The following is a 14,561-nucleotide window of genomic DNA, read 5'->3' as shown; positions in this document are numbered from 1 at the left end:
GAAAGAAAATAAAAGCACTTCATGCTTTGCTCCTTTGCAATATCATGGATTGCGCCGAATGATGTGCGTGTTTAAGTCCTTCTCGGCTTCCATTTCTCATTTATCATTCGTGCTTAGAAAAGTAAACATATTTTTACACTTGGCACACAGATGAGATACTGTGGTTTGTCATAATCAAAATAGTGTTTGGACGCAAAAAGTCAACACATGCTTTCAATTTACTGCTTTCATTTATATGCTTTCTTTTAATCGCTTTCATTTACAGCTTTCTATTTATTGCTTTGATTCTAATGAAAGATTGCAGAAGGATAAGTGTTACTACAGTCTCTACTAGATAAAAGTAGTTGGCTATGGAACCGTACAGGTGTTCGTGATCATTGAGACGGGGTATACCCCGGTTCTCGATCGTGCTTCGAATATGTGGTGCACTGTTGCTACCTTGTGCCCTCGAATGACCCTCTCTCGCTTGGCCTGAGATTCTTAGGTTAGTACTTCTATGGATAGCTGGTGGAGTGTAGTCAGAGGCAAGGTGTCCAGATTCTGATTCAAGTTGAAGCATCGCTTTGTAGTAGGGTACTTCAGATTTTACATGCTTTCCATTAGTTGTTAGTAACACAACAAAAATCCCACCTTTACACTTTTTTTTATACAAAGCTTTAATAAACTAATCAGGAAAAAGGTTGATAACTGCACTCTTATCCCCATGGACCGATACCCGACTTCCCCACTTTTTACTAAACTTGGGATTAAGTTAGGTTTTATAAATATTATTTTTGGTAGTTAAGGACCCAAGTCTTGGCGAGCCTACCAAATTTTGGTGCCGTTGCCGAGGATTAAGTCACGGTTATTAGTCAATTTCTATTTTAGCATGTTATAACTTTGATTTTCTATTTAATGTCCTTTTCTTTTATTTTTATTAATTTTTGTTTTCTTTGTTTTGATACTCTAATGTATTGATTATATGTGCTTCAAGTGTGTATGCTAGGTTTGCGTTTTCTAGATCTCAAGTTATTTCTGAGAGACCTCGAGATTGAGAGATCCAGTAGGTCCCTTGGGAAACCCACTTTGAATCATGAGTTTGTAGAGTCATCTGAATCTAAAGTAAGGTCGAACGTCCACCGGTTCCCATTGTTCAAATACTGGAACCTCAAGCTCCCTGCCAACATATGGTGGCGGAGCAACCACTTAGGCCTCTCAGGGACTACTTTGTACTTAGTGTATACACACCTTGCTGTGTTGCATCTGATATATGGATGTCAAGGAGGCTAAATTTTAAGATCAAAACTTCTTTCATCTCGATGTTTCCCAATTTTTATAGGAATTCAAATGAAAATCCTTATAAGCCTCTAGATGAGTTCCTCGAGACTTGTTCCACCATCTGCATCCACAATTTTGGTGATGATACTCTCTACCTTAGGATTTTCCCATTCTCTTTAAAGGATAAGGCCAAATATTAGTTGATGTCTTTAGAGCTGAACTCGGTGACCAACTAGGTCACCATGCAACACAAGTTCTTGAAAAAGTACTTCCCAATTGGGAAGACTAACCAGCTTAGGAGAGCCATCACTAGTTTCTCACAAATGGGTGGGGAACTATTTTTTGAGACTTGGGAGCGCTTTAGGGGCATGCTACGTCAATGCCCACACCATCATGTCCCTAAATGGCAATTGGTTTTGACCTTCTATGAAGGGTTAGCTGAACGTGAAAGGGCGATGGTAGATGCATCATGTGAAGGTACTTTCCTCGCCAAACATGAGAAGGAGGCCTGGGTTTTCTTCGAGAACCTTGTCGAAAATTCTTAGCACATAATGTTGCTACTCATAGACCCTTCAAACTGTCGACTTTCAAATCTAAAGGAATTTATGAGTTGGCCACAAGCCATGACCTAGCACCCACCCTACACGCTATAGTTCAAAAGTTAGATCAGGTCTTGTCCTTAGGACAACAACTGCAACCTATGGCATGTGCAAAGGTATGTGCCATCTACTTAGACCCCTCACATACATGCTACAATGGCCCACATGTGCCTTCCCAGCCTAAGCTTGTGCAGGAAGAAGTAAATTCTATCCATAGATGGTATGATAGGTCGCCAAATGACCCTTACCCCAATATATACAATTCTGGGTGATGACAACGTCCCCACTTCTCTTGGAGGCAACAAGCTCTGAGTTTCCAAGCCTAAAGACCTTAAATATCACCCAATGCTCCACCCCCTCGCTCGTATTAGAACTTTCAAAATCCTTCCGTTACTGCCTTGAGACCATCATCTTTTCAACGACCATCTCGTCCTCAACCTATGTATGATCCCCTCCAGGAGATGGTGTTGAAAACCCTCAAGGAAATTGAGGCTAATTGCCATGTAAATTGGAAACTACTCAACTCTCATTCCAATTCTATTGCCAAGTTAGAAGCCACTATAAGGCAACTAGCTACTTCTTTGAGTAGGAGAGATGCGGGTAAGTTGCCAAGGCCAGCCTCTCGTGAACCCTAAAGGTTAGTATGGGGTAGAATGTGCATCGAAAATGGACCTACATCGCATTATAAGCAGACCCAGGCGGTTACCACTCTTTAGAGTGGTACGATGGTACCTAATACAGCCGAGGAGAAGTTGAGCACGAGAAAGGGTAAGGAGAAAATGAGGGCAAAATCCAATGTTGAACCTCGTATCACCTCCTCCTATAGATCGATGAGCAACCCCAAGATTTTTGCTCCCACTGCTGAAGGAATACTACCCCATTATGTTCCTCCAGTGCCATACCCTACAACCCTTCAGGCACATTTTAAATCTAAGAAGCAAACCAATACTGAATCCATTATGGACATATTAAGGCAAGTAAAAATCTACCTTCCTCTCTTAGATATCATCAAGCGGGTGCCTTCTTATGCTAAGTTTCTCAAAGACCTGTGCACCCAAAAGCGCAAATCTAAGGAGCACTTGAACAAAAGAGTCTGATTGATCGAGAATGAGAGCTCAATCCGTTCATGTTATACTCTCCTCAAACTTACGAACCCCGGAACTGCCACCATCTTATGTGTAATTGGCATATATACAATCGATGGGGCCCATTTAGATTTGGGACCGAGTGTGAACCTACTTCCTTACTCGGTTTACAAACAATTTTGCTTGTGAGAACTAAAACCCACCTCAGTCACCATGAGGTTAGCTGATCGATCTGTAAGAAAAACCTGGGGTATTGACGAGGATATCCTAGTAAAGGTCGATAGGTTCTTTTACCCCATCGATTTCATTATTTTAGACATGGAGCCTATCGACCCAACCAAGAAATAGATTTCGGTCATTCTGGGTCACCCATTCTTAGCCACAACTAATGCATGCATCCAGTGCAGGACCGGTGTTATAGATATGTAATGCCCCGACCCCCTAAGTTGGTCTGGAGTGCTACTAGTCCATTCATTTACCTTATAATCCACATTCTAATATCATTTATGTAGCAGAAAACATAACTATAATCTTCCAACAAATATAATACAAGAGTTTTCTAAATTTTTCTACACACCATAATAAACCATGCTTCCACCTGTATTCACATATATACATATCTCTAAAACATAAGCTGCACTTTCAGTATTTTCAAATACCAGTATATTTCACAACCATCCATTTCTCAAAAAACTTAAAACATAAAACATAAAACTTAAAATATAATAAAATAGCCCTAGGCTCGAGAAAGCATAATTTAAAGATAAGTTCATATTCGGGTAAGACACATCTCAGTAAGGGAAGAAATAATATATTCAAATAGTGTGTGACCAACATGAGTTTATATAAAAACATAATATTTAACATTTGAAAATCGTTAACATAATTTCAAAAATTATTTTATGATCCTATTCAAAAATAATATATTCAAATAGTGTGTGACCAACATGAGTTTATATAACAACATAATATTTAACATTTGAAAATCGTTAACATAATTTCAGAAATCATTTTATGATCCTATTCAAACACATGCAAGGTTTTTTACCCATGAGATTATCTGAGGATAGGGGTGATTACTCGCCCATACAAGTATCACCCCTCTGCTCTGATACAATAGGCAACCCAAAGGTCACAACAGAAGCATACCAGGGCACTTACCTTACTCAGTAAGCCCTTAAGTGATAGATTAATCTCGTACTCTCGCAGTTAATGCCAAAAGTTTACTGGCGGAGGTTCCCAAGAATAGGGAAATCTACCTGCCCATACAAGTAGCTTCCCTCTGCCCTAACACATTATGTAGCCTACTGCTACACCTGATACAACCAGGGCACTTGCCTTTCTTAGTAAGCCTTCGGACGAAGAGTTTGCCTCGCCCAAATGTAACATGTTCTACTAGCATAAATACTGATAATACCATAATACACTATTTTGATTCCCATTATTCTGCATTTCTCAACTTTTCATGTTTCTATCTTTTACTTTTCATTTCATTTAACTTTATGTGGCTCTTTCCCATTTTGCATAATTCACATTTCACATTTCATTTCCATTTCATTCATTTCCATTTTCATTTCATTATATTTCACACCCAGCATCTTTCAATTGTCATACATTTACCCAACATCTTTCAGTTGTTTTACCTAGCATTTTTCAGTTGTCATACATTTACCCAACATCTTTCGACTGTTTTACCGAAGATCTTTCAGCTATTTTATCCACCATTTTCACCTACTTTACATGGTTGCATTAACACTCACATGCAGCACATTTTATATAACATTTTCACACTCAGTTAATTTCCTGAATATCATGTATCTCATACATATATCATATTTCCACACAACATTCCTATTTACTCATGCCACACTATTTAGAAGTAAAATTCATACATTGCCTGAAAATAAGCCAACCCACATTTAACATTCATATACTAGAAAACTACCTTTAATTTCTTGCATAATTATTCCGAAAATATTTCACTTTTATCAGTTCAATTTCACATATACATATCTAATAAATAGCCATAAACTCGGAAAAACATAATTTAAATGGTTTGCATTTTAAACCTGTACGGAAAAATATACATGTATTTATAACACAATTCATTTTCCATTAAATTCATTAAAATTTTGGTTTAATATTTATTTTTCCCTTAACCTGGTTTCTTGAACTACGCCAATAGAAACCCCGAAAAAATACTTGTGGCGCTCACTAGGACCCTGAATCAAAAATCCTAATTCCATTAAATCAATCCTAAATAAAATAATATTTTAATATTTCATAGGGTCATAGATTCAAAATCAATAATTATACCATCAAATATAGACAATTTACCTAATTTCCCAAATCCCACTATTGCTTTAAAGTAGAGCCTAGAAAACCCTAATTGGAAATTTACTCTAGGAAAAATGACGACGATTGCGACTAGGACACCGTGGTGGTGCCCGATCGTTGATTTAATGGCAGATTAAAAGCAAAATTGAGAAATTAGGAAAAAATTGTCTTATCCCAGGAATAGTGCCTAAGCCACTTCCACGACAAATCTGCTCCAATAGATATGTCGGTAGCGGAACTAGGAATCCAACAGTACCTTCTGTTTCCTGATCCGCCGCAAATCCATTGAGAAATTGAGAGAGAGAAAGAGAGACGGTGATGAAGAGAGGCATTGGCCGCAGGAAGAACTCTCAAGGGGGGCGTGAAATTCTGTTCAAACCAAATGGATCCTGAAGCTTCCAGCTTCAAGATCTTTACTTAACTATATATTATAATAATATATTATATTATATTAATATGTTTTATTATATAATTTAATTAATGATTTTCATTATTTAATTAATTATTTAATTTGGTTAATTATTTAATTTAGTTTAATTTAATTTCAATTTTAAATTTCATTTTATTATTTATTTATTTATTTATTTTTATTTTTGGATTACTACATTCTCCCCTCCTTAAGAAATTTCGTCTTCGAAGTCTTACTAACTAATCATCTTTTCACATCACTAAAATTTAGCAACTCATGTAGCTTAGTATATGTCACCAAATAAACTTCTGTATCAGCTAAAACTAAATACGATCATCATTATCTTAAATATAAATTCATACCTGCCCTCTGACATTATCAGGCTCAGGCTGGATCAATGAGTAAACTCGTGCCAGACCACCTCTTCCAAGTGGTATTGGTTGTTTTTCTTGATCCTGATTTAGTGCAGGCACAACAGGTAACAATTCTTGATAATTTTTCTTGACATGTCCTGATTTACCGCACTTGAAATAGGTAGGAGTCCCAAACTAGCATTCACCCCTATGCCTCTTGTTACATGTCTGACATATGAGGTAGGACTGATTACCCTGATTATCGAGACCTACTGCATCTTTTCCTTTCTTCCCTGACCCCTGACTGACCTCAACTTGAAAACTAGATGGTGCAGGCCTCTTCTTCTGCTCTGAAGGCTCTATGCTGCTTTGGATGCTCTTTTCCAGCACTGAAGCCTTATCAACCAAGTTGGAGAAATTCTAGACCTGAAACCTAACCACCAATTATATAATTTAAATCCAATATACACCTCAGTTCTCCATATAAGGACCAATCTCAAAGCTCAGAGACAAAATCATCTATGGTTTGCCTTGGCTTTTCTGAGGTCGTCGACTGCTTCAGAAAAATCATAGGACATTGTCAACTTATTTCTGTCTCTAAACTACAAAACAAAATCCTATACTTCCCTACACCAAATCTACTTCTCAACACCTAGCCTAACCTATCCATCTAACATCCTTATCCTAACTGTTTCCTATACTCTGGTATAAATCATCTCTAATATAATACTATAACATTTCCATATCTAGGTGATGTGAAATTAATCACACTTTTAGCTCGTCATGGCTCTCATACCATCTGTAATGCCCCGACCCTCTAAGTGGGTCTGGAGTGCTACTAATCCATTTATTTACCTGATAATCCACATTCTAATATCATTTATGTAGCGAAAAACATAACTATAATCTTCCAACAAATATAATACCAGAGTTTTCTAAATCTATCTACACACCATATTAATTCATGCTTCCACTTGTATTCACATATATACATATCTCCAAAACATAACCTACACTTCCAGTATTCAAAAACACCAGTATGTTTCACAACCATCCATTTCTCAAAAAACTTAAAACATAATATATAATAAAATAGCCCTAGGCTTAGAAAACATAATTTAAAGATAAGTTCATATTCAGGTGAGACACATCTTAGTAAGGGAAGAAACAATATATTGAAATAGTGTGCGAACAACGTGAGTTTATATAACACCATAAAATTTGACATTTTAAAATCGTTAACATAATTTTTGAAATTATTTTTTGATCCTATACAAACACATGCAAGGTATTTTACCCACGAAATTACCTGAGGATAGGGGTGATTACCCGCCCATACAAGTATTACCCCTCTGCTTTAATACATTAGGCAACCCAAAGGTCACAGCAGAAGCATACCAGGGCACTCACCTTACTCAGTAAGCCCTTAAGTGATAGATTAATCTCGTACTCACGCAATTCATGCCAAACGTTTACCGGCAAAGGCTCCCAAGAATAGGGAAATCTACCTGCCCAGACAAGTAGTTTCGCTCTGCCTTAGCATGTTATGTAGCCTACTGCTACACCTGATACAACCAGGACACTCTCCTTTCTCAGCAAGCCCTCGAATGAAGAGTTTGCCTCGCCCAAACGTAACATGTTCTACTAGCATAAATACTGATAATACCATAATACATTATTTTGTTTGCCATTATTCTGCATTTCTCAACTATTCATGTTTTTATCTTTTACTTTTTATTTCATTTCACTTTACGTGGCTCTTTCCTATTTTACATTGTTCACACTTCACATTTCATTTCCATTTCATTCATTTCCATTTTTATTTCATTTCACTTTGCGTGGCTCTTTCAGCTGTTTTACTCAGCATCTTTCAGCTCTTTTACCCAACATTTTTCAGTTATCATACATTTACCCAACATCTTTCAGCTGTCATACATTTACCCAGCATCTTTCAGCTATTTTACCTAGCATTTTTCAACTATCATATATTTACTCAGTATCTTTTAACTGTTTTACCCAACATTTTTTAGCTGTTATACATTTACCCAACATCTTTTAACTGTTTTATCTAGCATTTTTAGCTGCTTTACATGGTTGCATTAACACTCACATGCAGCATATTTCATATAACATTTTCATACTCAAATAATTTCCTGAATATCATGTATCTCACACATATATCATATTTCCACACAGCATTCCTATTTACTCATGCCACACTATTTAGCTATAATACATTGCCTGAAAATTAGCCAACCCACATTTAACATTCATATGCTAGAAAAATACCTTTAATTTCTTGCATAATTATTCTAAAAATATATCACTTTTATCAGTTCAATTTCACATATACATATCTAATAAACAGCCATAAACTCAAAAAAAAACATAATTTAAATGGTTGGCATTTTAAACCCGTACGAAAAATATACATGTATTTATAACACAATTCATTTTCCAATAAATTCATAAAAATTCTAGTTTAATATATATTTTTCCCCTTACCTGGTTTCTTGAACTACGCCAATAAGGACCTCGAAAAAATACCTGCGGTGTCCACCTGGACCCTGAATCAAAAATCCTAATTCCATTAAATCAACCCTAAATAAAATAATATTTTAATATTTCCTAGGGTCATAGATTTTAAATCAATAATTATACCCTCAAATATAGCCAATTTACCTAATTTCCAAAATCTCACTCTCGCTTTGGAGTGGGGCATAGAAAATCCCAATTGGAAATTTACTCGAGGCAAAATGACGACAATCGCTATTAGGATACCGTGGTGCTCCCCGATCATCGATTTAATGATAGATTAAAAGCAAAATTGAGATATTAGGAAAAAATTGCCTTACCCTAGGAATAGTGTCTAAGCTGCTTCCATAACAAATTTGCTCCAATAGATATCTCGTCAGTGAAATTAGGAATCCAACGACATCTTCTGTTTCTCTATCCGCTGCAAATTCGTAGAGAAGTTAAGAGAGAGAGAGAGATGGAGACGGAGAGAGGTGTTGGCCGCAGGAAGAACTCTCAAGGGGGGCATGAAACTCTATTGAAACCAAATGGATCCTAAAGCTTGGAGCTTCAGGATCTTTACTTAACTATATATTATAATAATATATTATATTATATTATATTAATATGTTTTATTATATAATTTAATTAATGATTTTCATTATTTAATTAATTATTTAATTTAGTTAATTATTTAATGTAATTTAATTTAATTTTATTTTATTTATTTATTTATTTATTTATATTATTATTTTTTGGATCACTACAAGATATATCCTTCGGTGACATGCAGTTGCGGCTGAATGTGTTCCGTGCCCCCCAGCACCCATCATATGACGCCTCATGTGAAGATGTAGACATTATCGACAAGGTTGTTGGGAAGGATGCCCCTTTGACTCTTTTGAAAAATCCCCTTGAGGATAGGCCTTTGTTTGATCAGTCTTCTACTTCAAGTTTAGAGTACCTGTGTGTGTGTGTCTCTACTATTGGTGAGTTGGCCCCTAACCTAGAAAAAAGGCCCTAGAAAGCTAGGTTAAAAAATCTTCCTATTCTCTCTAGAGTTCCAACATGTTCTGCCATCAAGGCCCCACCATTACTTAAGTTGAAGCCCCTGCTTCCTTCCCCAACATCCACCATATAAGGTCAAAGCTTTGGAAGTTGATATGATTGATAAATGTGTTAAGGAAGTGGCTCCCTCAATTATGTGGCGGGACCCTCTAGAGGATATACTTCAGCCTGATAGCCTCTCCATATCTGGCTTGGAGGACCCGTATAAGCAAATCTTTGCTATTAATGTCGTGGTCTCTAGCTTGAAGGGAAGACTATGGGTAATAAAATAGTGGTTTAAGGAGGTAATGGTGGAAGATACCCTTCCTTCCAAACCTGGGTGAATTCGACCTAAGCATTCATTACGTTGGGCTAAAGACGATAAACTTAGCGCTTCTAGGAGGCAACCCAATTGTATTTCTTATTGTTATTTCTCCTTTGAGTTCTTAGGCTGTACATTGTAGAGTATGTGTTTAGGGTCCTTAGAGTAGATCATAGGTAAGTTGGGGGTGCTACTAGCTCAAATTAGGCCAAGGTGAGTTCTTGGGATTTTCTTTTGAAGCGCTCACTATGTATATATTGTCTTGTTTCTTTTTCTTTCGTCTCTTTTCTCTTATTTATATTTTCTTTTTTCTTGCACATCACCATGCTTTTGGAAGGGTTGTACTTCTTCTCTTGATGATCTATATACGTTGTACTACCTATGAATATAAATGAAAACACATGGTCTTTTTGGTATCTCCATGTATTTTGTGTTTTAGTGTATTGTTGCATGCGATGTATGGATTTTATGTTTCTTACTTATGCAGGTACTCTGGCTAATTTTTATTGCACCATGCCGTGTTTCCTCTCCCATGATTTTTAGGTTCTTTCTTTCCACACTTCAGTGAGGACACTGAAGTTTTGAATTGGGGGTAGGGGGTAGGAAACCACTACATGGCACATTTCAAAGCACAAAAATGACAACTTTTTAAAATATTTTCATGAACACTGGGTAGTTTATGCCATGTTAACATGTGTTATGCTCTTTACATACTCTTATATTACCTAGATGTTACATGCATAGGCTTATCAGTTGTATGACCTTATTTTGATCACTAACGAAGTAGTGAGTTATTTGTGTGTAGTTTCACATAACATAGCCTATGTACAAATATAAGACTCTATGTGGGTTCACTAGTGATGCATTTGTATTAATGTAGTTATGTAAACTCTTGTATTCACATGGTACATCACAAGGCTAAAACCGCACTCATATGTGATTTGTAGTGCTTAGGGTTCCTTGAGAGCACTGAGAAAACAACTGTGGAGATGTGAGGCACTGTTGAGCCATTCGTTCATTTCTTATGTGTTGACGTCAAACTTTGATTTTACGGAACTCAACTTTCCCTTTCTTTCTGAATTTTCTTTACCCACTTGTCTCGGTTCTTGCATTTGATAGCTTAGAGGTGATGTCTAGTGGGAATATATAAACCTACGTATTGTAGCCTACTTAAGATGTGAAAATTGAGCCACCTCTAGAAACAAACTTAGTCCATGGACCCTATTTTGAGCTTAAAGTATCATTGGTGATATGAAGACATAAAAAGTTGTGAAAATGTCCTAGCTGACCATGAAATAAAAATAATAAAAGGAATGAGTAGAAGAAAAAGAAAAAGAAATGAAAATTATGTAGAGTACCTGCTCTATATATGAAAAGGTCAAGCTAGGGACACAACACATGATTCTATAAAACCCTTTAGTTGTCCGATGCATTAGTTGTATTCACGTCTGGCTTATGAATAGGTCAATCTAGGGTGGTCTTGATTGAATGTGGAGAGTAGGTGAGAAGATTCTAGGGTGAAGGACCCAACACCTCATGTTTGGCTAGATCCCATTCTGATGAGACTAGTTTACTCCATGTTTTACGTTAGTTCTTCAAAATATGTGGGATGTTTGATCATGACATTTTTCCTCATATATAAGAGTGAACTTATCTTTCTTGAATGTTTTTTAGGGTATACTAGTGAGGTTGAATCAAGACAACTATTCTATAGGTGTCTAAGGGTATCTTGAGCATGGCAAATCATACACTTTACACATGCCTTGTGATGTAACCTATCTATGCTTGAATTTACATGATAATATTAGCTTTGAATTGCAATTGTTGGTGATTCTTTATGAGTGTATTATTTTTTATGGCTAGGTATTGTAGAGCCTTGTATGAGTAAATTTCTACGGAGTGTGTGTATAATGGAGTCATGTATGAAAATACTTGTATGTAAAATGGCATGAGTGTGTTGCATGTAATATTATTTGATGTTCACTGAGTTGATGTTTGTGGGCATTGCCTTGGAAACCCTCAAGAGACTACAACTCATCCACTAGGCGCAACCAAGGGGTTTAAAGCCTTATTGCATATGGTAAATGAAACCTTGTTTCCCACGAAAGAGGAGATAGATAGGATTTTCTTAGTTTTTTTAGTTTTTTCATTTCTTAAGGACTAGCAAAGTGTAAGTTGGGGGTTGTGATGAGTCCCTAAAATGCTTGATTTTAGGCCCTCACTTACCTTTGTTTTTGTATTCTTTTATTATATATATGCTCTTCGTTATCATATTTCAGAGTTATGCAAGATTTGTTCGTGTTTAAGGAAAAACAGGTTAAAATGGAGAAGTTAAGCAATACAAGAAGCCAAGGAAGTATTTGAGATACTTAAAGCTCAAATAAGCTATCTAGCCGAACTCCTAATGCTTTAACACACAAAAAGAAAGAAAAAAAGACTATGTTTGATCATGTGGTGCAACCAACTAGTGCAAGGGGCGACCAAGGCAAAAGCTGCAGACTCCAAGGTTTAGATTGAAGAAGAAATGCTGTAAGGTTTGACCATGTAACCCTCAAGGGTGACCAATTCGAGATACTGAAGCTTATTGAGCCCAAAAATACCTAGAGTCTTGACCAAGTGTCGACTAGGAAGACCTTGAGGGGTGACCAGGTTGAGTTCCTGAGCTAAACTGAAGATTGAAAGACTGAGAGTCTCGACCAAGTGCTAAACTAGAAAGACCTTGATGGGCGACCTGGTCTAGATCTCAACTAGCATCTCGACTAGCAGTTCGACCAGCAAGACTTTGAGGGGCGACAAGGTCTAGATCTCGATGAGCAGAAATAGGGGTGCGACCTGTTCTCCAGCGACAATTGTTTGTGCATGATTTTGTGCTAAACTTTCATATTTCAAAATTCAAACCTTGTAAACCCTAATAGGTATAAATATTAGCTACGAATATGTTCTAGGTGTTCCTCTTCGACTAGTTTTAGGTTAGTGACAGACCTAGAACACCATCGAGAGCCAATATACATTAGTTGGTTTTGATTTCAATATTAGTTCTAGATTATGCAAGAGGTGTTCGATGGCTTGTGACAACCAGTGGCGCTCTCGTATTTTTTGAGTAGATTAGATGGTAATTCCATTGCATGGATAGTTGTTTGTGAGAGACAACTTGAATACCAAGGGATGATTTTTACATGCTTTCAATTTACTGATTTCATTTATATGTTTTCTTTTAATCGCTTTCATTTACTACTTTCAATTTATTGCTTTGATTCTAATGAAAGATTTTCAATAAGGATAAGCACTACTACAGTCTCTACCAAATAAAAGTAGTTGGCTACGGAACCGTAGAGGTGTTCGTGATTATTCACACAGGGTATACTCTGGTTCCCAACCGTGCTCCGGACGGTTGGTGCACCCTTACTACCTTGTGCGCTCAAATGACACTCTCCTACTTGGCTTGAGATTCTTGGGTTAGTACTTCTATGGATAGCTAGTGAAGTGTAGTCGGAGGCAAGTTGTGTAACATCTAATTCAAGTAGGAGTAGGGTACTTTAGATTTTACATGCTTTCCATTAGTTGTTAGAAACACCACAAAAATCCCACATTTATGCTTCTTTTTATACACAGCTTGAATAAACTAATCTGGAAAAAGGTTTCAAATTAGAAATAGCTTCCCAAGAGGGGGGGGGGTGAATTAGGTTCTAAAAATTTCTTCTAATTCCTTTTAAGATACTTTAAACTTCCTTTATTTTTTTTAACCAATTCTTGACTTGTTTGTTTAATTCTTTAATTACTTAAGAACTTAGTTCTTTTATCCAATCAATAACACAATTAAACAACCAATCAATTAAACATTATCTTCGAGCCAAACAATCAATTTATTTGCCAAGTATAAGTTAAACAACAAACAACCAAACCAAGATATAAAGTATTCAGCACTTATTTAATATAAAAACTCAAAATGGTTGTTTATTGATATTAGCCAAATTTGAACCAAGCCCTGTAGTGAATGAGAATTTATGCTTGCTGATGTAAAACCCTGTATAAATGAATCCAATCACTCTTTCCAAATATTTAGAATTCAAATAAACTCTTGGTAAATTTATCTTTGGCATGTTAACCAAGTAACGTACTCCCGTATGGTTTCCGCAAGATATGGTGTAACCAACGTACTCCCTTTCGGTTTCCACAACCCAAATCAAAATTAAACCTTAAGTTTGTTTGATTTCCAAATATATGTAGTTTATATGATTTTCAAATTTAAACCATCCACGTAATGTAAATATGCACTGAAAGTAAAGAATAGGAAAAGAGAGAGTGAGATGGATATTTTTACGAGGTTCGACTTCAACACAGCCTACGTCCTCGCCTTTGGCAACCACCAAAGGATTCACTAAACCTGTTCCGTTGACGAGTGGAAAAAACCTTTACAACACTCCTTTGTTAAGGCTAGAGGCTGCCTCTCCAAACGATGTCACCTCGTTCGGTCACTCCTTTAGGCTAGAGCCCGCCTCTCTAAGCAATGTCCCTTTGCTTAGACAACGATCCAAACAATCCTTGGAACATCAAAGAACTACAAGAAACAAAAGATAAGAACTGCGTACAAGTATACTTTCTCAAAAAGCAAGTTAGTACAATTTCAGCACTATATAT

The 14,561-nt window shown here is 36.5% G+C and overlaps 1 non-coding gene across 1 annotated transcript; it reads right to left on the bottom strand.

Annotated features, from left to right (window-relative positions):
* Window positions 1-1,548: 1,548 nt before the first annotated feature.
* On the bottom strand, window positions 1,549-1,654 carry LOC131143536 (small nucleolar RNA R71). The gene has a single exon (XR_009133524.1). It is a non-coding gene; the product is annotated as a small nucleolar RNA R71 (small nucleolar RNA).
* Window positions 1,655-14,561: the final 12,907 nt, after the last annotated feature.

The sequence above is a fragment of the Malania oleifera genome, chromosome 11 (assembly GCF_029873635.1).
Source record: "Malania oleifera isolate guangnan ecotype guangnan chromosome 11, ASM2987363v1, whole genome shotgun sequence".
Lineage (NCBI taxonomy): Eukaryota > Viridiplantae > Streptophyta > Magnoliopsida > Santalales > Ximeniaceae > Malania > Malania oleifera.
The sequence above is the reverse complement of the archived record's forward strand: the minus strand, read 5'-3'. Positions and strand labels throughout refer to the sequence as shown.